This window comes from Stylophora pistillata, chromosome 3 (assembly GCF_964205215.1).
Source record: "Stylophora pistillata chromosome 3, jaStyPist1.2, whole genome shotgun sequence".
In the NCBI taxonomy this organism is placed as follows: domain Eukaryota; kingdom Metazoa; phylum Cnidaria; class Anthozoa; order Scleractinia; family Pocilloporidae; genus Stylophora; species Stylophora pistillata.
Genome location: NC_142521.1, coordinates 25817007 through 25841973, shown reverse-complemented (window position 1 = coordinate 25841973; position 24967 = coordinate 25817007). Strand labels below are relative to the sequence as shown.

The 24967-nt window shown below is 39.7% G+C and overlaps 1 protein-coding gene and 3 pseudogenes across 1 annotated transcript in view; all 4 read left to right on the top strand.

Moving 5' to 3' along the window:
- Nucleotides 1-18809, top strand: part of LOC148735282 (uncharacterized) — an 82044-nt gene extending 63235 nt beyond the window's left edge. The window contains exon 7 of the transcript XR_015998358.1: nucleotides 18681-18809. The gene's annotated coding sequence lies outside the window, so the exon portion shown is untranslated. The remainder of the gene's footprint in view (nucleotides 1-18680) is intronic.
- On the top strand, nucleotides 17030-19191 carry LOC148735281 (uncharacterized; annotated as a pseudogene).
- Nucleotides 19192-20569: 1378 nt separating this feature from the next.
- On the top strand, nucleotides 20570-21904 carry LOC148735280 (uncharacterized; annotated as a pseudogene).
- A 1798-nt stretch (nucleotides 21905-23702) lies between these two features.
- On the top strand, nucleotides 23703-24829 carry LOC148735279 (uncharacterized; annotated as a pseudogene).
- The last annotated feature ends 138 nt before the right edge of the window (nucleotides 24830-24967 follow it).

Genomic DNA, 24967 nt, shown 5'->3' with positions numbered 1-24967 from the left:
CACCTGGTCGTGCACCGGGACCAGACGTGTGGAGTGCCGGGTCGGTTCATAGGGGAGAATGTCACCTTTCTCCGTGATGTTGTGAGTTATGCGGAGTCTACGGGCACCGCGGTTGCAATCTTATCCCTCGACCAAGAAAAGGCCTTCGACCGGGTGGATTGGGGCTTTCTGCGATCTACCCTTGTCACCATGGGTTTCGGCCCCCAATTCATTGCTTGGGTAGACTTGTTCTACAGGCAGGTCCAAAGTGCCATTAATGTAAATGGTCATCTGACACCGTTTTTCGGTCTCTCACGAGGTGTCCGGCAGGGGTGTCCCCTGTCTCCTCTGTTGTACGTTTTGGTTTCGGAGGTCCTTGCCTGTAGTATTCGCTCCAACCCCCGTATCGTTGGCCTTTCCCTCCCGGGGTGTCCCCCACTATCCCCCATATCTCAGTATGCTGACGACACGTCGTTAATTTTAACATCCGACGATGGGATCAAAGCTGCTCTGGAAGTTTATCATCAGTATGAGCGGGCGTCCGGGTCAAAGATCAATTTCGGAAAGTCCAAGGGCCTTTGGTTGGGCGGCTGGCGGGGCCGTACGGACTCCCCCGTCCCTTTCGATTGGACACCTTCGAAACTCAAGGTCCTTGGAGTGTTTATCGGTCCTGGTAACCTGGAAGAGGATAATTGGCGCCCGCGCATTTCTGCGGTGGACCATGTTCTCAAATCCTGGCGTTCACGTGTTCTGACCTTTCGCGGCAAGGCTCTCGTTATTAATGCTCTCGCCCTCTCCCGGGTCTGGTATGTGGCGTCACTCATCCACATGCCGGCTTGGGTGGAGACGGAGCTTACTCGACTTGTGTTTTCATTCTTTTGGTCTGGCAAGCGGGAGCTCGTCGCCCGCGCTGCAGTAGTGCAGCCAGCTCTTTTTGGTGGTTTTTCAGTGGTCAGTGTTCGCTTCAAGGTGTGGGCTCTTCTGGGTCAATGGGTGAGGAGGTTTGCCTCCTCTCCCTCCAGTTGGGTCTCACTGATGTCGTTTTGGTTTCAGTTTGTCCTTGGTGTCTCTCCTCTCGTTGCGTTTTCCCGCCCTTTTTCTGTTGACTCTAGAGCCTTGCCACCATTCTACCAGTCTCTGATCCTAGCGTGGCGGAAACTTGATGGGTCTTTTGCCACGTCCAGAGATTGCCTTGTTTATGCTTCTTCGTCTCCTTTGGTCTGTTCCCCTGTTGTCAGCATGTCTTCTAAGTCATGCTATTTGTATCTCCTTTCTGAGAACATGGTCCAGCCCCGTTGTGTGTACAAGTATGAACTTCAATTCCCTAATCTTGATTGGCCTGCCACGTGGCGTACCCTGTCTATGTTCGACCTGGATCGTCGTGTCACCGACCTTAACTGGAAGATTGCGCATGGCGTTCTGTACACCGCTCGGCGCCTCTCTCTTTTTGGTTTGTCGGTTTCTCCGTTCTGTTTTTGTGGTCCCCAGGTTGAGTCACTTGAGCATCTGTTTTACTATTGTCCGCTTGCTCAGAGTGTTCTCTCCTGGGTCCAGTCTTTGTTGTTCGTTTTCTCCCCTATGAGTCCTGTCATTCTTTTACGTCATGTTCTTTTCGGGTTTAAGACGAGTGAATTGATTTCTGTCCCTTGGGGTTTCGTCTACCTTCTTAATGTTTCTAAGTACTGTATTTGGTTGTGTAGGAACGATTACCGGTTCCGTAATGTTCGTCCTGGTGCCGTTGCGGTGATTGCGTCCATTAAAGCCCGCTTGAAGTTTTACCTACCTCTAGCCTTCAGGCGGTGCAAATCTAGCAGACGTCGTCGCTTCTTCCACAGACAGTGGTGCGCTCGTGGCGTTATTGCTTCTGTCTCAGGCAACTCTCTGGTCTTCAATCTTTAGTTCTCCCCCTTCTCCCCCGTGTGTTCCTGTGTCCGTCATGTTGCCTTTTGTGCTGGGTCTCCTTCATTGGTGTACTGCACAGGGGTTTTGTTCCGTTTCAGTCCTGTTGTGTCTGTCATGTAGCCACTTGTGCTGGGTCTCCTTCATTGGTGTACTGCACAGTGGTTCTGTTCTATTCATGTTTTGTCCATGTTTTTGTTTGCTTTTGTCCCTACTGTGGTAGGTAAGTGTGTCAGCGGGTATGCGTGAGTGTGGTATTTTGGTGCTTTGACTAACCATTATCACTAATCTGAGCATGGGAGTTTAATCTTTGAAAGTGTGTGATTAACCTGGGAGGTGGGGTTCGATCCCCCAGCGAGTTTGGCGTCCTGGTGGGCCCTCCGTTTATGGCGGTCCCAACCCTCAAGCCCTTGCACTCTGGCGGCGGGTTTGGATTAGACATTTAGGTCGGCAGGCATTGCACCGCCCTCACGGGAGCCTGGCCGTCCGCCTTAAACATAAAAAAAACTGATGAGACCCACATAGGTCGAAACAGTGTGCACTGTCTGCAGTTAGATAGCTCTCGCTTGGCTTTGCCTTTTGGCTACCTTGCGATTGAGCACTCTACACTGGGGTTGCCATGCACTTAGCCTTCGGGCGAAGCTCATCACCTTGTTGTGATTTGAGCACTCGCGCATGGCAACGTGTCTGCACTTGGTCCCACAAGTGTAGCGCCCAGGCAATGGTTTATTCCAGAGCTTGGCCCAGTGTATGCACTGCACTGATGAGACCCACATAGGTCGAAACAGTGTGCACTGTCTGCAGTATATATATATATATATATATATATATCGCTATTATGGGAGCGATGCAACAATTTCAGGACTGCAATAACCTTTTGGGATACAGCAATATGAACGGTAAGATGATATGTTAAATAAGCTGTAGACTGGATGTAAAAAGCGAAACAATTGAGTTTGCGTGTGAATGTGTACATTTTCGAATAACTGACTGCACCGTCAAATCAGCTCATTTTCTCCAACTTTAAAATTTGATTAAATCGCACAGAATCATTACCCCAAAAAAATCCTTTGGAGATCGAAAAGAACCACACTTCGCCTTCCAAAAGTTAGATTTTCAGTCGATTATTTTATTTACCACATAGCTAAATAACAGGTTGCTTTTGACCTATTTTTAATCTTGTTAGAGGAGGGTCGGATAAATTTAATTAGATTGTGTAAATAAATGATCAAGAATTGCTCAAATTGCCGTAACACATGTATTGATGTTGCTCTTCAAGATTTGGTACTTTTTATCGGTCCAAGTGTTGTCAATTCGTGGCGCAACGCTCCGAGATTCGTCTGAAATTTTGAGCTTCAAAAGCGGCAATTTGGCGAAATTCAGTTGTTATCGATTTTCTCCAAAATAAATCGATATTCAGCCAAACGAAGTATGCAGTGTTTTGTTTCACCATGAGGCCTACCTAGCTTGAGAATATGAGCCGAATCGATTTTTTGGCTGCCGCCACAATATTTTGAAAATGTTCGATTTTTGGCCACATTTGCTCTTAAGCGCTTTTATATCCGCTGCCACGTATAAGTTTCCCGATGAATTATTCGTTGCCTTCAACTTGATCAAGCAGCCGTTATCACAAAAACCTTTCCAGCAAAAATCTCCTGTTGTAAAAAGTCTTTCGTTGCAGAGGAACTATCAATTATTGATTATCAAGGTTGCCCACGCGATTAAGAGAGGATGTACTTTGTCTCAGCCAATCAGAATTCAGCAATTTTTCCTAGTATGTGGTAATTGTTCCAATCATACCCGAAAAATACCCGAGATACAAATGTATGGAAGGCACTATGTGGATATATCCACAGATTTTTCAAAGTTCGCTTAGAAAGATGCAGAGTTTTTTAGTTTGAAATTTACACCGCCCTTTGTCATCTATCAACTTTTAAATAATGACGTTGTCAATGTTGCTTGAATAACAAAAGCTTTTTGGTTTCGTCCCTTGATTGGATGTGTGTCCTTTTTCCACTTTGGATCCACTACTTAATGTTTTACTCAGTTTAAGAGATAGAGATCAAATTGAAATTTTCTCTGCTTGGCGGAGGAAGAGCATCTAGCGCAAATGCTTGAGCTAAAGTGAATTTGAAAGTGTGCGGAGTGATTTAATGAATATATCCGTGGTGAAGTTTCTCAGGTGACGTTTGAAATTATAAGAGATATCTACTTTCGAAAACTATACTTAATGTGCTCTTCTTTTCATCCTTTCCGTGCTGTTTCATACATTACTTTTCCTCGGAAAACACATCTTGGAATTGTTAAGTGAGATAGATGGAAAAACATTGGAAAGAAAGGGGAGGAATTTTTTCAATCAGATAGAAAAATTTAGAGAAGTGAAACAGTTTTGTGCCTACGAACAAATTGTCCCGACAGGTTTTGTCCCTTAACAGTGCTCGTTTTGTTGAGTGAAAGTTTAGGTATATAACAAAGCGCGTTGTCCAATTAGTCCAATTGGCGAGTAGATGACGCATAAACTGTCCCATTAGTGCTCAAATCGAGTTGTTGACAGCCTTCAAAATTGATGATTTTCAAATTTAGATTTGTCATTAGATAAAGTTCTTTGGGCATCTGTATCAAAAGGTTTAAATGCAAACAAAGGTCGACTTAATAATTTCGACAGAGAACTAGACTTTTCCGGCTTTGTCTATTCTCAGAGCAAAAACAATAAGGCATTCAAAGCGCGTCTCACCTAGGTATATTTTTGACCCTCTGACCGTCTCTCCAGTAGAATTCTGTATAAATCCACCAAGACATGTTGTATCAAACACTCTCTCCCCACAAATCATGCTCACATCAGTGTGTATCGAGATGTTTCCACTCTGACTCTTTAAACTCAGAGCATACTTCCCAAACACTTGAACTGTTGACCCGCTCCAGAACTCAATGTTACCACTGAACTCTATGTGAGCAACAAGATGGCTGCCATGTGCCGGAGAGCTTCTTTCCTGAAGTGTTGAGTTGTAATTAGCACCCGAACTGCAGTTAATGGACGGAGCAGTTGTGTTAATTTCAAGAAATTCGCCTCTCTTTATTATAAAGGAACCAGCTGAAAAAGAAAAGTGGTATTTTGCTATGACTGAAAACTATTCAACTGGTTTCCCTTGATACGGATGTCCAATTTAAGCCGTATAAGTAGAGCGGTTGTACATTTGTTCAGTTAAACAGCAATATGGTCTATTTGTAAAGACAAATTCTTGTAGTTTTCTCTTAAACAAGACTGGTAACAAATCATCAAACCAAGTCATAAGGCTTACATTCATTTCCTCAAATCACACATGTGTGAATGAGTTTCTCTTTCCTTCTCCAACAACATTTGTCTGAACATGACCATTAATTACCTTTTGCAGTTAGTACATGACTTAAAACCTATTTCGATGGAAGCACCTTTGACCCGAAATAGCGCTAAAAATATATAAAATTCAACGTAGAAACTGTGAGATCTTGCTAAGCTCAGCAAAACGCAAATGCTACCAGTTCCTATTCAGTCAACCGTAAAAAGTTGTTATTAGATCATAACTGTAATTAGTGTTAAACTGTAACCGTCACCTGTCATGTTGTGTAGTTGTTATCCACCAGAGCTTTTCGAAAGGGGCTAATTCCTGCCTAGCCAATCGTTTTGGTAGATTGCGTGATTCTTTAGATAATTCACAGCATTACCTAATCCTTTGTATATTGGGCTTAAATAGAGCTGTTTTGAAAAGCTTTCTTTGTTCGAGCCAGTTCTGACTAGGAGAAACTCAGCCAGGTAGCCAGTTCTGGTCAAGCCAGGTCAGGCCAAATTAGGACCACGTCAGTTCAGTAGCGTTTGCAGAATAAATCTACGTTGGAACCAACCTTACTGTTGTTAGTCATTGTCTCAAGGATAGTCAACAGCCGTAATAGATCCCGGCCTCAGGGAAACCTTTTCCCAGAGGAAGTTTATTAAAATTTCGCCGTCCATCCGTTTGTTTGTGAAGGCAAAATCCTGTTTTCACATAGTAACGCACATTCAGCTTTTTTTCTTAAACAGTATTTACTATTCATAGAACTTCGACATTCGGCTTTCTCAGTCGAAGTTGGAGTCAAGCTACCTTCGAATGGTATTCTGCTCGAACAAGCTAAATCAGGTGAAGATCTTTTACTATCATGGCCAAGTCATGATTTCGGAAAATTGCTGAATAAATTTACGAAAGACCGTGCTTTCCAATGTTTTGCGGCTCCGGTTCTGGAAAAAAACACTTTTCACTACTGCTGGATAAGTCGTCCACTAAAACTATGTTTGTTGAATAGTTACAAAGTAAAAAAGCCGGTCACAAACAACGATTTCCTTCTTCTATTCCGCTCGCGTGTACAGCGCAAAAGGAATAACCTACTGGAGGACACTTTAAAATCAAACTTGAATTTTAAATATGGCATCAAAAGATTTAAACATAATCGGTGTTCTCAAATTAGAAACTGATCTAGTTGTGGTCGACATCTATGAAACAACCTCTAGTCTCTTATCGTTGTGGCCTGTCCAAGATGATCTAGGCATGATTGCTTAAGAACTTTAATTATAATAATAATAATTTACATTTATATAGCGCAGACCTCTATATGAATATATTCAGTCGCGCTTCACAATAAGATAAAATTATGGCAAAAGTAACTAAGATATAAGAACCTATTGGAACCTTCGAGTCTCTGCACTCAAAGAGAACAATAACCTAGCTAAGTGAATAAGAAACATGAGTAAAAATAAAAATCTATTTGAAAGCTAGATTAAAAAAATTAGTTTTGATAGCAGTCTTGAAAGTGTCCAATGTCTTTATGTTACGAATTGTCGAAGGTAATGCATTCCAAAGATGAGGTACAGCTGATTGGAAGGCAAGATCACCAAGGGTTGGACGGGTCCTGGTGCTGGATAATTCGAGTAAAAGACTCGTTCGACCTAAGAGAGTACCTGGATCGCTTTTGATGCTAATCAAATCAGTCAAATAGTTAGGGGGCTAGACCATATAAACAGCTAAATGTCAAAAGGAGAATATTAAACTTTATACGGTAACTAATCGGGAGCCAATGAAGGTGGAAAAGTAATGGCGTAACATGGAAGTATTTTGGTGATCCAGTGACCAACCGAGCTGCGGCATTCTGTATCCGTTGGAGTTTCATGATATGTGAATTCGGGAGGCCATATAGTAGACTGTTACAATAATCTATTCTACTGGTTATAAAAGCATGAACCAATGTTTCGGTAACTGAACGACTTAGATATTTCCTAATTCTACGTATGTTGTAAAGATGATAGAATGCGGATGAGCAAGTTCTGTTTATATGACTAAGCATACTCATCTTCGAATCAAACCAGATTCCTAAGTTTCGAACTTCAAATGATGGAGCAATTTTGGAGTCGCCAACGGATAAGATGCTGATGTTACTGACTTTCTGAAGTTGTTCTAGCGTTCCAATCAAAAGACATTCTGTCTTATCTGCACTCAGTTTTAACTTGTCCGTTTGCATCCACTGACTAATGTCAGGGATACATGATTCCATGGCAGTTAAAGTAATCATTGCATGGTGGGGGAGGGGGGCGGGGGGTAAATTCGAATTGCTAACTTGCTAACTTGTCGAGCCCTAAAAAAATGAGTCTTTATATATGAGATGAGATGAGATGAGATGTCCCAAGTGGTAATTACTGATGACTTATTTTTAGTAAAATTAAAAGTGTCCTTGTACGTGAATTTATCAGCTCTAAGAGAAGAGTTTGATTAATATGTGTCCACAAATTCATTTAAGAAAACCATATTTCTTGTGAACAGACGGAGCACTGGTCATCTTTTACCGCAAATTAAAAAATCCGCTTTCCTCCGGCCTCATTTTTATTACGTAGTACAAAGAAAAAAAAAGTAGTTTCTGGTGGACAGAATTACAAAATTTTGCCGCGTTCCTGTTTAACGTATAGAGTCTGCGTTGATATTACGAAACAAGTGATTAAGACAATTAAAGACTTCCCTTATTCTAAGAATTAAGTTCACGATCGTTACTGACTTCGTCAAACGGTTCCGTAATCTACCCATCTTTGTTCTTTATTTTCCGCTTAAATGAAATATATTTTCTGCGAAGGGATGATAACTGAACGCAAAGTCAAAAACTGAAATGGAGGAAATTTTTCAAAACTCGTTTTTCACTTTTTAGGCCTGTTTTTAGCTGTGATAGAACGTTTTAGAATGATCTCTCTTTTCCGATTAATAACAGCATGATGAATCTTACGAGTTATTTTTATTATTGTGTTATATAGATACGACAACGTCCATGCATTGATTAAAATTGGCGAGGAAATTCTTCCCCAAACAGGTTTCATATCTTAGAAATGCTTTTGGTTATAAGCTCAATATGATAATGCACACACATAAAAATTTTCACAAATTAAAAGCGAAACAAATGAGCACTTACGATTTACGAGACTTAAGCAACAAGGATGAATTCCTGTTAAAAATGAATTGAGACTTAATAATGCATCGACTAACCTCTTAGAATGTTTAAAGATTATTCACTGACCATCATCCATGTTTGCCTTAATTTTAACAACTCTACTTTGTTGGAGACGTTTCCTTTTAAGAGCCCGCGAAGAACATACCTTAAGTGCGATGAAGAGTAACAAAAACTTTGTCATCGTTTTCTTCAAGGTGCCACTTCAGATGAACCCAAAGTTTTGTACATATTTAAACGATTACACTTCTGTCGGCTTTTTTCATTATGCAGACAAAAAGTGGTCCCGTGAGGGCTGGTACTTCAGCGACTAATTTCAGTTTGATATCGTTTTGCATATGTCAATCATTCAAAATTTCAGCTGCCAGATCAGAGATCAAGTAAAATACTTTTGACAGTTGGGAAGATACATTGCAAAATTTATTGCAAAGCTGCTTTAATGTTAAATACAAATTACTCAACCAAATTTTTCTCAGATATTGGATCTCTCTCGCAAACCTGGATGGATCAGTAATCCGTAAAATGAAAAACCATCCATGACCCGAGGCAAAAAGCATTCAAAATTGTCAAGCTGTTACAAGGCTGTGGAAGGGGGGTAATGTTGACGGTTAAAAATGAGCCCTACTGACGCTTGACGGCTAAATGTTAGGTCAATTGACGGTTAATTTTTTGGAATGTCGTTTATAAAACGAATTAACCGCCCGAATTTGGCTGTAATTTTTCATAATGATGCGTTTGTGAAGGACCGCTAATTTTTAACACCTTTTATAAATAAATGACTTACGTTTTACGACACCGGAAGTGTTTCTACACCGGAGGTCAGTTCTGTCGCTAACCAGTTTTACTCGCGGATAGAAAATAAAGACATAAATGTATTTTTGTGATATATTAAACTTTTATTTATACACAACAGAACTTGACCCCAATTAAGGCAATCGTTTAGTTCTTAATTAAAGATATCTAAGACATTTGACAGCTAACATTTTGCTTGCTTGTTTTGACAGTTGACGGTAAAAATATTGCGTTTATGACGGTTAATGGTTAATATTTTGGCCATTTGACGGTTGACGCTTAACCCCATTGAGACCCTCAATCAAATGACGGTGAGAATTTTCACAAAAATTCAGTTGATTTACATTACTTTCAATTTATTGGGTATTTGCGGGCAAAAATGTATTTTTAGCCGCTCGCACGCTCACCTAATTGTTCGGGCTGTTTTGTTATTTGATTTAGTTCCTGTCTCCCAAAAGTCACGAGAAGTGATTATAATAGCAATAATACGTTTTATGTTGTTAGGTATGATTATGTTTTGTGCCCTCCTCAGAGCGAACATTACATTAGGTATGGTTGATGTGGTTTCAGACAATTTTCTTAATTCCCCCCATCTATGCCTCAGGCGTGTAGATGGATAGATATTAAAGTCAGTTGATTTTTAGATAATTCCCCTTCTTATTTAATTTTTTTTTTTCAAAAAGACAGACGACTGGTCGAGGCTTTCAACGAAATTGGATCTGCAAGATAATGGTTAGATTCTTGTCCAGTTATTGCCTCCATCAGTGGTCAACCTCACAACTACACAGTAGACTATCAATAAAACAATTTATTGTAAATTGATTTAGCAGCATTTCGAACGAATTTAGCTGATTCTAGATAGTTGTGAGTGATGTAGACAAACGAGTAAATCATTTTTATGATATAACGAGAATGAAGGGGGCCTTAAATAGTTCCCTGTGGAACAACAAAGTTAAGAAACCTCTCGGCTGATTTACTGCAACCGAATTTACAGGTTAGCTTATTGTTACTCAAACAAGAAGAAAAACCATATGTTATGGTCCACAGTATAAAATGCCATTCTTAGATCAAGGGAGACATCGAGTGGATATGCCGATGATTATCGAAACTTCAAGACAACTTTTCCTTTTGGTTTCTAAGGATGTCAAGTAAGTGCTTTGTAAACCGGAGGCGGTTTTCTATTCAAATTTCATAAGGAAGAAGAGGGTAATTTTCTAAAAAAATACAATGGTAACCTATCAAGCCTGAAGAATTTTGGTTTCCACGTGACCGTACGACCGACCGTTTGTACAAGGTGCTACTTATAGCAAATACGAACTGTTCAATTGAGGGCACTAATCTTGGCATAATTATTCAGAGGGGAACCCCCAGGTAAAAAAAAGGGGTAAGGTTATTTGTGCGACTGAGAAATCGGGTGCGCTTGCACTAGCGTACATCTAAGAAGCCTGATGAAGTGCGTATACTCGTGTGCGGTCGCCAGGTGCGGTCTCAAGGCGCAAAAAAGTTTGGCATAACACAAGGGCTTCATGTGGGCTGGCTGACGTGAAGCCCGCGTGGGCGCTTTTTTTCAGAGCCAAATCATGCTGATTGAGTCGATTTAAAGCATTATTTTCCGGTAATTTGCGTTTTTATATCACCTTACAAAGCAACGATATCGGTAGAAAAAGCTATGTCAACTGAGGAATTTATCCCAAATCAAAGTTCTGGAAACAGGGTTTAAGTCAACCGAGACGGGAAATAGAGGAAAGAAGCCAAAGCGCAGAGCGAGTCGTCAGCGACGCGAACGAGGGTGAAAAAGGACTCGTCCAAGTAGACAGAAACACGGGGAAGAAGAAAGCCAAAGAAAAAAAAAAAAGAAATTGAGTAAAAAGGCGAAATTCTAACGGAGAGTACCGGGAGAAGAAAAGATAAAGACCCTAAGGAAATGGACTGAAAAAAATTAACAACACGGAGAAAGTGAACTACGAAAAAGCCGAGGAAGGACGTGAAAAGGTGGAGAGGTAAGTTGAGTCTTATCTGAGTTTTTTCCAAGCTGATGCCCCAGAAAATTCAATTTTCTTTCATTTGATACGATTTTCTGTTTATAACTCATAGTTTTGATGCAGACAAAAAATTAAATGACGTTGCAGAAAAATTATCTGGCATTCGTCCTTTCAGTAAAAACCTTCGCGCCGGTTCATCGCTCAAACAACACTCAGAGTGTTTGTATTCGCCAAATTTTTTTTTCTTTCGTTTCCATTCGTGCGAAACTATTTCTATAATATTTTTATGATCTTCGCACCCTCTTATGTTAATTCTTCGCGCCTAAAATGCTTTATATGTTGCAATTTGCATGATCGTTCATATTTTCCTTGATAATGGAGTCACGACTACTCCGAAATTAAACGTCGGATTTTATCGTTCGTTTTTACAGTTTTATGTCTTGGGAAATCTCTTTTGATACTTTCGTTTCGTTGTTTATTTCAGTCGTGGGTAAAAGGAAAAGAAGCATTTTGCCTAGAAAGTTTTTAGATAATACCCAGCGGCGAAATTACAAGCAAGCTTCCATCATTCACTCTTAGATCCGCTCCTATGTCGAAGATGCGTGAATGGTTTTACCATAGGATTTGAATTCGTGGCCTTTCCGAAGATTAAGATGAAATAGAGGTTTTGCACAGCAGCCATGTTGGATGGCAAGAACAATGAAAATATTTTGCATAAGAAAGAATTTTTTTTCCCATGGGTAAAATAATCTGGTGTTCCTGCCATCCAACATGGCTGCTGTGCAAAACCTCTATTGAGGTTGAGTCAGCGAGGTTCATGTTTACAAGTGAGTTTGTCGCGGTAATTTATTTTGACAATATTGTCATGTAAGAACCCGTCAAAAATGTGTTACAAACAAACTCCCTGGTTTCATGGACTTATTTCCACTGCGAACAGCATTGTTTGGTCGTCATCCTATGTCTTCAAGCTTTCTACTCAATTCGAACTGCAGGAAATGATATGCCTTACAAAACATGGTGCGATTTTCTCCTCGCCCAAAATCTCTAGTAAGATAATTCGATGCTCGAGTTAGCTTCGAGTTTTCATGAACATGCTTATGACACGTTTATTCTTCTACTAACACTGGAACGTGGAGAATCAGTCTGTGATTGATAATTTGGTTTTATCAACTGAGTTGATAATGTGAATTGGCCACCGTAAAGGGTTTCAAAGCTGACATTTCGGCCGTTAGCCTTCGCCAAACGCTCCGCTGACGAAGGGCTAACGCTCGAAACGTCAGCTTCGAAATCCTTTACGGAGGTCAATTCACAGTATCAACCCAGTTAATAAAACCAAATTACCTTGCTACCCCTACCCACGCGCCACACTTTCTTTTGAAACTTACCCCCTTTATTCATCTGTATTTCACAGTCATCGTAATTTATAAGAAACGCCCGAGCTGTGTTCGTGTATATATTGAAACGGAGTCACAAGTTGGTAACCACGAGGTTGGACTATAACAGCTGTTGTTTACAGTTTGCGAATGGGACAACCTTTTTGCCTTTATCTGTATGTTAACCGGCGTGGATATATCCTGTTGAGTTTATTGAGTTACCATCTCCTCGAAGGAACAAATTAAAATGAGAATCACCAACCGAGTCCTCTCTGCGACAGTCTCGCGTGGCAGAGATCAGTCCTACATGAAGAGAGTCCTGCACGCAAAGTCTTACAGAGTCCCTTCTATGTTAGCTACAAACATTCGCAATTTATCGAACAAGGTAGACAAATTGCATCAAGTCGCCATTCGCAACAAAACATATGTCATTTGCATAACTGAGACGTGGCTTTCGCAGCTGATACCGGATTCGGCTGTCTCGCTACCTAGATTCTTGTTATCATTGAGAAATACTAATCCGGTGGCTGCTGCGTATACAGCAAGGAGGAAATTCCGAGTAAGCGATCAGTAGAAATGGAACAAGAGAAATTGGAATCTATCTGGGTACAATTAACATCGCAATCACTCCCGCAAAGAATTTGCATACTTATTCTGGCAGTTGTTTATCATTCAACCGCTAATGGTGAAGAGGAAAATGTTACTCTTTGGGATTATATGCAAAATACAATGGATACGTATCTGTCGAAACATAAAGAGGAAAACCGGCTTCAACCGGCTTGCGCTCTGACTCTATTTCTTGACCTAATCACCTGAAGTAGCTAGTTCAATTCAACACAAGAGACTCTGGGATACTTGAATGATTTTTCACTGATAGACCCCACACCTTCGATCCTCAGAGGATACCAAAGCTTGGCTCATCGGAACACTACACCGTCCTAGTGTGCTCAACTGTTAAACTTCCACCTTGACATGATTCTGTACAAAAAGTTCACAGAAGGCAGTACCGCGCAAGCAAATGGAGAGAGTTTGTATCCTGGATTACAACTAGGGATTGGACCCAAGTTTACAATGCTACCTCATGTGTTTCTAAGTTTGAGGTATTCTCTCAGGAACTTCGTTCAGCTATTGAAACTTTTTTCCATGGAAAACAGTAAAAACCTAGGTATATGATAAACCTTGGATGAATATTGAAATCTTTGATTAACAATTGACAAGAAGCATTTATTACATACGGGAAAGATTCGCCAGTCTATAGGCTGTGACGGAATAGAGTCCCTGGCGCTATTAAAACAGCGAAGCGCTCTTATTATAACCCCAAAGTAAACTATCTGGCTGAAACTAACCCCAAGAAATGGTGGCAAGGCATCAAATCTCTGACTGGACAGGAAACCTCTAGTAAGCAGGAATGGTACCAACAGTTCTTAAGTGACATCATCACTAGTCTTTATTTCTCAAGACAAACACTCACAGTTTTCTCTCAAACAAGACTGGTGGCAAAAAAAGGAAAAAAATCATCAAACAAAGACACAGGAGTTACATGTATTTCCTTAAATTACACATGCCTGGAAGAGTTTCTCTTTTTTTTTTCTTCATCAACGCTTGTTTGAAGATGAACATTAGTATTTCATTTGCAGTCAGTACATAACTCTTAAGCACCTTCGAATCAAAATAGAAAATCCACTCTGAATTAATTAAACTCTCTAGTATCGGAAATTCTGGTTTTTTCTTAAAACAATAATCAATTTTCACAGAACTTCTACATTTTCGGCTTTCTCAGTCGAAGTTGAACTCAAGCTGACTTCTCCTCCTGTTAAGGTACAGTATTAAACACACCAGCAGGTCAGTAACGTACTACAACGCTGGATGTTGACTGAAGTTTTCTGTCTCAATCTCTTTTTTGGAGCGAGGGGACGGACGCAAAAAACAATAGAATGATATCTTGTTCGAACAAGCTAAATCAGGTAAAGATCTTTTGTCATGGCTAAGCGATGATTTCGGAGAATTGCTGACTAGATTTGCGAAAAATTGTTTTCTTTGTTCTCGGTATGTTTAAACGCAAGTACTTGCAGTGTTTTGCGGCTCCGATCCTGAAAAAAAACCGCTACCGTGAAAAATTGTTTACTAACCGAGAACTATCTTTGTTGAATAGCTACAAAGTAAGAGAGGGCCACAAACAATAATTTGTTTCGTCTACTCCGTTGGGTGGGTAGCCTTAGGATAAAAAGGAATAATCTACTCAAGGACACTTTAAATTCAAACTTGCATTTTAAATGCATATGTGCCATCTAAACATTGGAACATAATCGGCATCAAATTAGAAACTAATCGAAATTTACGAGCCTCGTGCAAAACAACTTCTGATCTCCTATCTTTGTTGCTTATCCAAGATATTTAGAACATGATTGCAAGAAATATATATCAGGGAACTTTTGTGAGTCATCATTGTATTTGGGGCTAAAAAAGATGAAGTGGTAAAAGCCTGGAGAATCGGCCTCAAATAAGACATAGCAGGAAATACGAATTAGCCTGACTTTACTTTGAGACTGCTGGATTTTTTGACACCGGACACTGTTTCCGGAGATTATCCCTCAAATTTAAGCGTTAACTTCTTGGGCACTATCACAAAAACGGGAAAACTTGTCAAATTAAAAACGTGTTGAGTGGTCTGGGCTGTCACTATTGAGGTGCCTATGACATCGAGGGCAAATGATGATCAAAAATATACCGCATTCTTGACAGATAATTATGGACAGGTAACCTGCAGTTTTGTGAACAAGGTAGTCGAAACGAGTTTTCATCAGACGAGATGTCATAGTGGGTAGAATTAGCAATATGGTTAAATGCTAGTCTAGCAGAAAGGCAATTAGTTGTTTTACTGATGACTTGTTTTGTAAAATAAAAAGTGTTCTTGAACGCGAATTCGTAGTTATCGGCGTTAAAGCAAGAGTTTGGTAAACATGGAATCAACAAATTCAGATGGGAAAACCATTCCTCTTGTCAAGACAGACCACAATCATCCACAAACAAGGAATCGAAAAAAATAGACGGGAAAACCATTTCTGTTGGAGCATTGGCCGTCTATTAACACATATTATTATAATCCGCCTTTCTTCGGAATTTTTTCCACCGATGATACAACGTTTTAGGGAAAACTTTGTTTTGAGTTTCATAACAGCATGATTAATCTTACAAGTTGCTTCACAAATGTGTTACACCGATACGACAACGTCCGAGCCCAGATTAAAATTGGCGAAGTAGCACCCCTTCTAACAGGTTTCCCATCCCATTGTATCAGTAGAGCTCAATAAGATAACGCACGCGCAAAAACTAATCACAAATGAAAACGGAAACATATAAGTACTTACGATTTTCGAAGCTTTCAGCAACAAAGACGAATTCCTGTTAAAAGTGAATTAAGAGAGACTTAAAAATATCTCGGTTAACCTGTTAGAGAGTTTAAAAGATTATCTTGTGGCCATCATCCATATTTGCTGTAAAAATTCTACATTGTTAAAGACATTTCTGTGAAGCACTAGCGAGGAACATACCTGGAGTGCAATGAAAAGTAACAGAAACTTTGCCATCGTTGTCTTCAAGCTGCCACGATGGATGAACTCAAAGTTTTGTACATATTTAAATAATTACACCGCTGTAAACGTTCTCGTTATGCAAGCAGGACATCCGCCCATTAAGGCTGCTACTCGAATTATTAATTTCATTTTGACACCGTTACGTAAACAGTGTGTATGGCCCGACAAATTTTGCATTTATCATTTATCAACAAGTTCATTCGTCAGACTATGAAGTAACGTAGATTTGGTAGTTTCGTCATGAAAAGACATGGTGGAAAACTGCATTATAACGCCGCTTTGAGAATAAAAGCCAATTATCCACAGATAACTTTCAGATCTTGGATTTCGTTCGCAAACCTAGTTTTATTAATGATCCGATTCAAAAATTTCGAATTTGTCAAGCTGTTTTCAAAGCTGTCGTGCGTATCTACTGAATATGTTGTAAATAGAAGAAGGCACCGGTCAGTACTGGGATAGAGTGGAAGTCTTAAATACCGGCGTTTCAAAACGTATTTTCAGAAAAACTCTTGTTAATAGGGGAATCCTTGTTTACAATATTTGCCTCATCAGCATAAGCAATTCAGTTTCTGATGGAGCTAAAAATAAATCGGCTCTGAATATCGAAAGGTCAAAGTACGATTAATTCGGTCAATGAATACGAGCCTGAAGCATTGAATACTTTTTGTGCAACACGGGTTTAAAAACTCAAAATTTTACATAGAATGTATGAGCTCATTAGCGCTTTTGCCACCCAGAAATTTTGCAGTTTTTGATGGACTATTTCTCCTTGAATATTACACCCAAAGAGCTAAAAATTTCACTATGTACTAAGGTTTTCTAGCTCTTTAGCTGCTTGAAGTCAATTTGTACCTAACATGCATCCTTCTTTACGCAAAGCCGTATGCAAATGAGCAAAAATGTAAACAATGACGTCAGCATGAATCCGCCTATAGGGAACTTAAGATACGATGACGAAATAAGACGACGACGACGACCGGAGGTTGGATTTGAACAAATGCACGTGCTACGCTTGTCTCTGTTTGTCATTTCGTCGTCCACGGTTCGTCGACGACGAAATTTGTAGAAGAAAGCGGTTCTGGGGAAAACGTAAGTAAAACTTGTGTCCTTGTAGCTCTTTTTAGGGGATTTCAACTGATTTTTCGAAGCTGTGTGCCTCTAAGAGTCTTATATGTCGAATAGATCGTTTTTATGTCGAATAGATCGTTTTAGATTGAATTTCGAAGTTTTTGCTCATTTTACAGGGGCGCATTTGGCGAGTAGTGTTTACGTGGCTACTTAGTGCCTCGCAGAAGAATCCGAGAAAACGTAGGGTACTGACAGCCGTGTACTTCGAGAAACTTTTCTGAGAAACGTTTGCACTAAATTAGCACCTATTTCTTTTATTATTTGTTTGATTCTTTGACATTCAGCCTCGTCGAGGTCAAACGGTGCGTAAACATCGTAAGGAAAATCAAGGTCTTTCGAAGAATAAAAGTCGTAAAGAAGAACAAATTCTTCGTCCGTCATCAATGAAACCATCGTCGTAGCATATTATAAACAAATTACGTAAGTCTTTGCACGCCATAGCCAAAAAAAATTCATAATGACTTAAGATGCCGTCGTCTTCCCGCAAGACCGTCCGCTTAACCTTCAAATTTTCCCTCTGAAAACCAAATCCTCGGTCCAGTCTTTCTCGGATGTAAAGCGTCGTCGTTGTCCCTTCGTCGTCGTTTCTTAAGTTCCCTAATAGGGACCTTAAGAAACCACGACGGCGACGGCAACGAGGACGTGGAAAAACAAGAGATCTAATTGGCAGAACAATAGCTCAGTCGGTGCGTTTTGAAACTTTGTACATTTCTTAGCCGTCCTATACAAAACAACAACGTGAAATCGCCAAAATTTGCGTCGTCTGCGAACCGAAACCGAAATTATTTTAATTTCCATTTGGAACTCAAGGGATACTTTATACGTCATGCTGAAGTTGAGCTGTGGCGCTGTATGAGACAGTAAGCTCCTGCAGCCATTTTTGAAATTCTAACTAAGAGTAGAAATTCATTTTTTAATCGAAGTCTTCCTTGGCGTCGCTGTCGTGGTTTCTTAAAGTCCCTAATAAGCCAAACGCCACCGAAGATCGACCATCTTTCTAAATTTCAGCTCTTGACTTGTCAGCCATGTAGATAATTGTGAGCATATCGATAAGCGTTTTAATTAGTTAAAATTAGGCTATGTGACGGAAATATGAAGCACGCTATCCAAACCATGGATTTGACGCGGAAAAAAGCGGTAAAAATTGAGTTCGGTTTCCCATTGCAGAATAATTTTTATTTCGCCGGCAATTAACCCAAGTGATTTAACAGAAACAAGTGTCCCTCACTCCAGGAGAGTTTTGGGCTATCTTCGTACGCTGATTCAAAGGTAGCTAGTCTGAATACAAAATCTTCTTGAGTTGAAAAAAACATTAACAAACAGCAAAATGCCACTCGTGTTTTGTTAAGTCACCCCGGAAAAAAAAATGTGTATGCACTGAAATATATTATCCATGTAGTTAAAGAAGGGAAAGTGATTGTTTTTCTTGTTGTCATCAACAGGTTTATCACCTCGAGAGTCGCAGTGGACCAGCCTAAACAGCATACCGATGACGCCATCCGGATAGTAATCCTCTATAAAAATCAGGATGCTGCAGTGTCTATCAACCGACAGCTGAGAGATCTTACCAGCAAGGTGCAAAAGACCATTCAACCCATGTTTATTAGCCGCTAGCTTAATCAAGATCTAAGCCTGCGTGAGCCCAAGCCTAACATCGTAACCCAGCAACGCGTTGCTTATCTATTCAAGTGTGACCTGTGCGATGCAGGTTATGTCGGGTACACAAAGGGCCACCTTCACACGCGCGTTGAGGGACACCGTCAAAAGGCGTCATCTATTTACAGGCATTATTCCAAAGAATATAACACTGCTGTTCCGAACAATTTCTTAGCACGCTTCAATGTAATCATGAAATGCACGAACATTTTTGACTGCCTTGTTAATGAAATGCAGTGTATTCAAGATCTTAAACCAGCATTGAATATACCTACAGTCGGATTCTCTTCGTTATAAATATTCATGTTATCAGCTTGGCACTCTTTTATGCAAATTCGCTTCAACTTAGCCTCTTCACAAACCGCATTTTACCATTGATTGCGTAACCTTGATAGCGGCGCAAGATACACCGAAACGTTGGTTTCTATCTCTTATATTTCTTGTCTCATTTATCAATGTTGCATGCCAAATCCCTTCCACAGGTTTGACGTTTAGACTCCTATGAGGACTGCAACATCGTCAAGAGCAGGATATTAAGAAGAAGGATTACTTTAACATTCATTAATCATTGTTTGCAAGAATCGACTTTTATTTAATTTTTTTTCGGGAGAAAGTTGAAAATAAAAATGGCTTTTTTGTTACTGCTATGGCATTTTACGATCTTCAACCTTATGAATCTATGTAAATTTCAAAATTCTAAGTAACGATTAGAAATAAAATTTTGAGTGTCTCCAGTTTAATACTCAATGATGGAATTGATCTACACTTTCTTATTCTTTAAACTAAATGACTTGACCATGTAGACAGAATAATTTTTCCATGTTACGTAACATAAAAAACAAGGTACCAAATAATAACTTTCCGTCTCTGTAAGTTACTGAGTAAAAGTTTTCTAGTTTTTTGTATTTTGTAATATTTTACTTTCAAAAAGTGATTCAAAGTTTGCGTCAACTGATTTCCGAGATAGTTTAACGACTAGGCGAAATCTAAAAAAAATGTGAAATTAGTTTTGGGGAGATTTTATGTGCCGAGACAACCCATGGCGTTTTTATCAATTATTCAGGTCAATTTAGGCATAGGCCCGTTAAACTAGATTTGCATAGTAGTTTCAATCATGTCCTAACAAACTTTTTCCTGAAACTCTAAACTACACCTTTTGCTGTTCATTACGAGGAAATACGCATTCATTTGCGTTAAAAGGTGAACAATCGTGTGAATATACAATCATTAGAGATAAAAAACCGTCATTTACGCGTTAAACAAGAATCAATAATGATTTTTGCATTTAATCAGCATTCAATAACAATTTTGGGCATTCTTATGCGTCATTCGTCAAACAAAAGAGAAAAAGATACTTCCATTTTGCGCGAATATTCGAGTCATTTACAGCATCTTGAAAGTCAATAGAGACAATACACAAACAATATAGTGCATGAACCATTCATTCACATTTTTATCACACTGTTTACAATTCAATAGCATTACTAGACGGCATTAGCATGAATAAGACAATTATTAATGCACTTGTACAAACAATTCAGTGTTTTTTCTATTCAATATGCATAAAGCGAGTTTCAAATGAACACCGATTTTTCCTGAATTTACATTCAGTAGAGTTCGTCCGGTTAATTCGCTTCGAAGAAACCGAATACTACTCTAACACAGAGAGAGAATCATGAGAGGATTTGAGGACGAGGAGGAAGGTAATCTTGTGGTCGCGGACTAGCTCGGAGTGAACCGATCAAAGGCAAGAGGCATTGTGGCGCGCTACATCAGAGAAGGCAGGATCCAGGAGAGATCACGAGGAAGTAGATACAAGGTGCGCGTGGATGATAAGATGAGAGATTGCCTAGAGGAAATCATCAACGAAAACTGTTTACTTACACTTTCTCGGATAAACTACCACTCAAATCCGAGATCCATGACGGCACCGTGGCAAGAACATTAGACGGGATGCTCTTCTGAGCGAAACTTGCGAGGCCCCTTCTTGCGGATAGAAACAGACTTGATGTGCTGAACAAGGAGTCGACTACGCTACTTGGTTTAGAAACCTGTGTGTTTGTCGACGAATGCGGCTACAACATCTGGACGGCCAGAAGCCAAGGTACAGCGCGAAAGGGAGAGAGGGCGTACCGTCAAGTGTGCGGCCGGCGCGGACGAAACTTGACCGTGACCATGGCAATTCCGCTTATCAATGGACTTGTGTTTTCTTCAGCAGCTGTTGGCGGAATAAATGCTGCGTGTTTCGATAACTTCTTGGCACAGGCGAGGACAAATCTAGATCCCGATGAGGAGGTGACCTTTGTGTATGACATGGCACCGGCCCACCAAAACCCGGTCATCCCCGCCCCAAACGCGGAACTTAAAATGCTTCCTCCCTACAGTCGTTTCCTAAACATCGTGGAGCAGGCAATAAGCTGTTTGAAAGCGGCGTCAAGCTGACATCTCGTATCCGGAAAGTCAAAGACGCATGGATAACGGAGATGAGCCCAGAGCCAGGAGAATCCCAGTGGGGGAGTTTCGAACACAGCAACTGCTCGAAGCTCTGCAAAGAAACATCGACACTGTGACTGCGGCTAAAAGTGCGCAGTGGTACCGCTTTAAGCAGACCTATCGGCCAAAATGTTTGAATAGAGAGATTATTGAAGGGTAAACTGAAATTCAAAGGAAAATGATTTCGGAATAGGTATTTTTCAATTGAAATTCGGTGTGGGAATATTGAAAATAAAAAACGCTCAATTGTTTGTACAAGCGCATAAATGATTGTCTTATACATACTAATTTTGTCTAGGAATGCTATTGAATTGCAAACAGTGAGATAAAAATGTAAATGAATGCTATATGCACTACATTGTTTGTTTAATTTCTCTATTGACTTTCAAGATGGCGTAAATGACTTGAAGGTTACCGCAAATGACAGTGTATTTTTCTCTTTTGTTTGACGAATAATACATAACAATGCCCAAAATTGTTATTGAATGCTGATTAAAATGCAAAAATTGTTATTGAATCTTGTTTACACGCAAATGACGGTTTTTTGTCTTTAATGATTATATTTTCAGACAATTATTCGCCTTTTAACCCATATGAATGCGTATTTTCTCGTAATAAACAGCAAAAGGTGTAATAGATATAACCCCTGTTTACCCTGAAATGATGGAAATAAGTCATTTTACTCCAGCTTAGCAGTATTAAGCTGATATTTGAGGATAACGCAACATTATCATACTGTGCGTGCGATCGACCTATCTTTAAAAAAAAAAAAACATAATTTTAAACTCCTGAGGACGCATTGTTTACTCTCTACTGAAATCGGACTTCACAACGAGCACTTCCGAAAACGTGACGCATAATTAATGATGCATTACCGCTCAGTGTGTAGGTACTTGTGCCTTTAGCCTAGGTTGCTACATTTTCTAACATACACTGTACAAAAACAGCCTGAAATGTCCTCATTTCAGAAGTATTCGAAAGCACGTGTCTCCAAAACCTTACAGGGGCGACACACGATCCCTTTGGACCTTTGATGGATTTTTTCCTCATTCTTCCTGCTTTTACCAAATAGCCGATACACAAGTCCAAGTCCACGAAGTTCCCTCTTTCTTCCTCGCCTAAAGCGATACGGATGGCAGTGGTTGAATAAATCATCCTATTTAGGACCTACTGCTTTCGGAAGATAATCAGAGCATCTGTATGCTGTGTGAACGAAAAAATTCTCAAAGAGGAATGGCGCCGTTGAACTACACTCACAAATCTTTGTATACTGAAAAGTATTCCAGCTGCCCCATGGCTTGCATCCATGACCCACAGTGTATGAGTTTGAACTACTGTTGATAGAGCTCACAGTGTGACTTGAACAATAAGACAAAGTTTTCAACTGAGGCTAGGTTTTTATCCTAGATTCATCTTCAACTTACATGGGTTTGATGAGAGAAAGAGTTATTTCTCTGAATTTTGAAGTAACAGACATTGTATCAGAGTGTTGAGATCCTTTAAAGATATTTAAAAAATGCGATATTACTAGACAATTCGTCATTTCTACGAAACAGATCTAATATAACATGGCAATTGGCATAGAAATTGCCGTCTTCACGTTTTAACTTTAATATTGCTAAAAGTGTTGTAACCAAACAATCTTTTTGTGAATAACCTAACTATGAATTTATGAGCGGCTGAGGAGATTTCTTTCATTTTGCTTGTTTTTAATTGATTTTTCCCTTCCATAGCAAATAGAGCTGTTTACCGTTCGTGCAGGCACATCCATCCATCAAAAGGTGATGGCGAATATTCTATTGACCCCAAAATGACAGGAAACACATCGATCGCTTATTGTGACATGACAACCAGTGGAGGTAAGCTCAAATGATCATTGACTCAATCTGTGCTGTTCAATAGCAAAAGAACTATGCCCAGTTCAAGACACATGTTCAAATGCCAACTTTGGTCCTACGCCTGCGATCATATTTCGAGTAGCAGAACTCCAAGTAAACGACTTCCTAATAAGCCAATAGAGCTTTTGTTCCATCAAAAAGCACTGTATCTTCAAATAAAACAGATTTGCTCCAAAAAATGGAAGAAATTAAACAATTGAAATTCCTTTGGTGGTCAAGTGTTGTCACAAAGCACATATGCATCCGCAGCGAAATTACTATTATCCAATTAGCAATTACTTGATAATTGGATGTTCAAAATCGTCATATTCAATGCTAATTTTCATATTGTTTTCAAGAAAATCTGAACTGTGGCATCGTAACAATTTCTTAGTTGTTGCAATTTGTAAACTGCAAAAACCAATCATTAAAATAATTTGTTTTATTTTACTGAGTGGACGGCTGTTCAAATGATCTCATTCTCAGAATCAAACCTTCGATTGGAAAGTTCATGGGGCGAATTTAAGGGTCTTCAAAACTATAATGACCATAGTCAGACTTTAAGTTTACCTAATTTACTACAGCTACGAAATGACATGAGCTTTAAACAACTGCGCTTTTACTGTCACGAGAAGAAATTTGGAATGGTTTTCCACGTCATGACTAGTGATAATCCCCTGGGTGAGGCCGTGGTAAAGTTTTTCACCGAGGAACACTTAATATCAATCCGGGCCTTCACTTGTGGCTCGTACACAGTTCTTCTCGATGACAACTCTACGTTGTCTAAGGATTGCAGCAAGCTAGGCTGGAATAACATTCATCCAGAAGGGAAATGGACCGGTTTTTGGAATGTCCAAAAGTATCGTATCAATAAAAAAATGCACTGAGACGTTTAAATTCTCATAAATTTACTTCAAGTCCCACCAGGAGAGACTGTGATAACTATAAAAGCGACGTAGCTTCTCTTTCTTCTGGAGACACGAGGGCTATCTTCGTACGCTAGGTATTTTACTAGACGTACTGGCTTGTCATGGAGAACTGCTCAATGACACGGATCTGTGTTTCTGGATATAAATGATATTTTGGGCGATAAAAGAAATCTCAGGTCCTCCGGTTTTCTTTCTAGCAGAAGCACAAAGCTGCTAAATTCCAATTTCACTGAAAAGAGTGGTGGAGAAGCCATCTCACGTGTGTGCTAATGCATATATATATATTGAATGTAATCGCAAAAGATTCTCGTTAAGAATGATTTTCTTACAGACACGAAAATCGTACACTTAACGATACTCAAGGAAATATGATCTTCTCTAGAACTTAAAGAGTTCATGTAACCTGGCGGGAATCGGCTAGTCGCGAATACATGTAACTCTATTAAATGTATGTATCCATGTATGTTTGTATGTATGCATGCATGTACGTATTTGCGATATTCAGACGGGCTGGCTCAGTTCAGCTCGAAACTGGTTTAAATGGAGGCGTGTAGAAACAACGACAAGGCCACACCGCAATAACGGGAGGTATAAAGGCAACTGATCTGATTGGAGTGCAATTTGATCTAAAATCGTACGCGTCATTTCAAAATCAATCGAAAGTACAGCTTAACTTTGATTTCAAATCACAGGTATGATTTCACACCAAAATTGCATAAGTTAAATTACCACTTTTTCGCATTCATTTTGAAATCACAAAATTTAATCACTCAA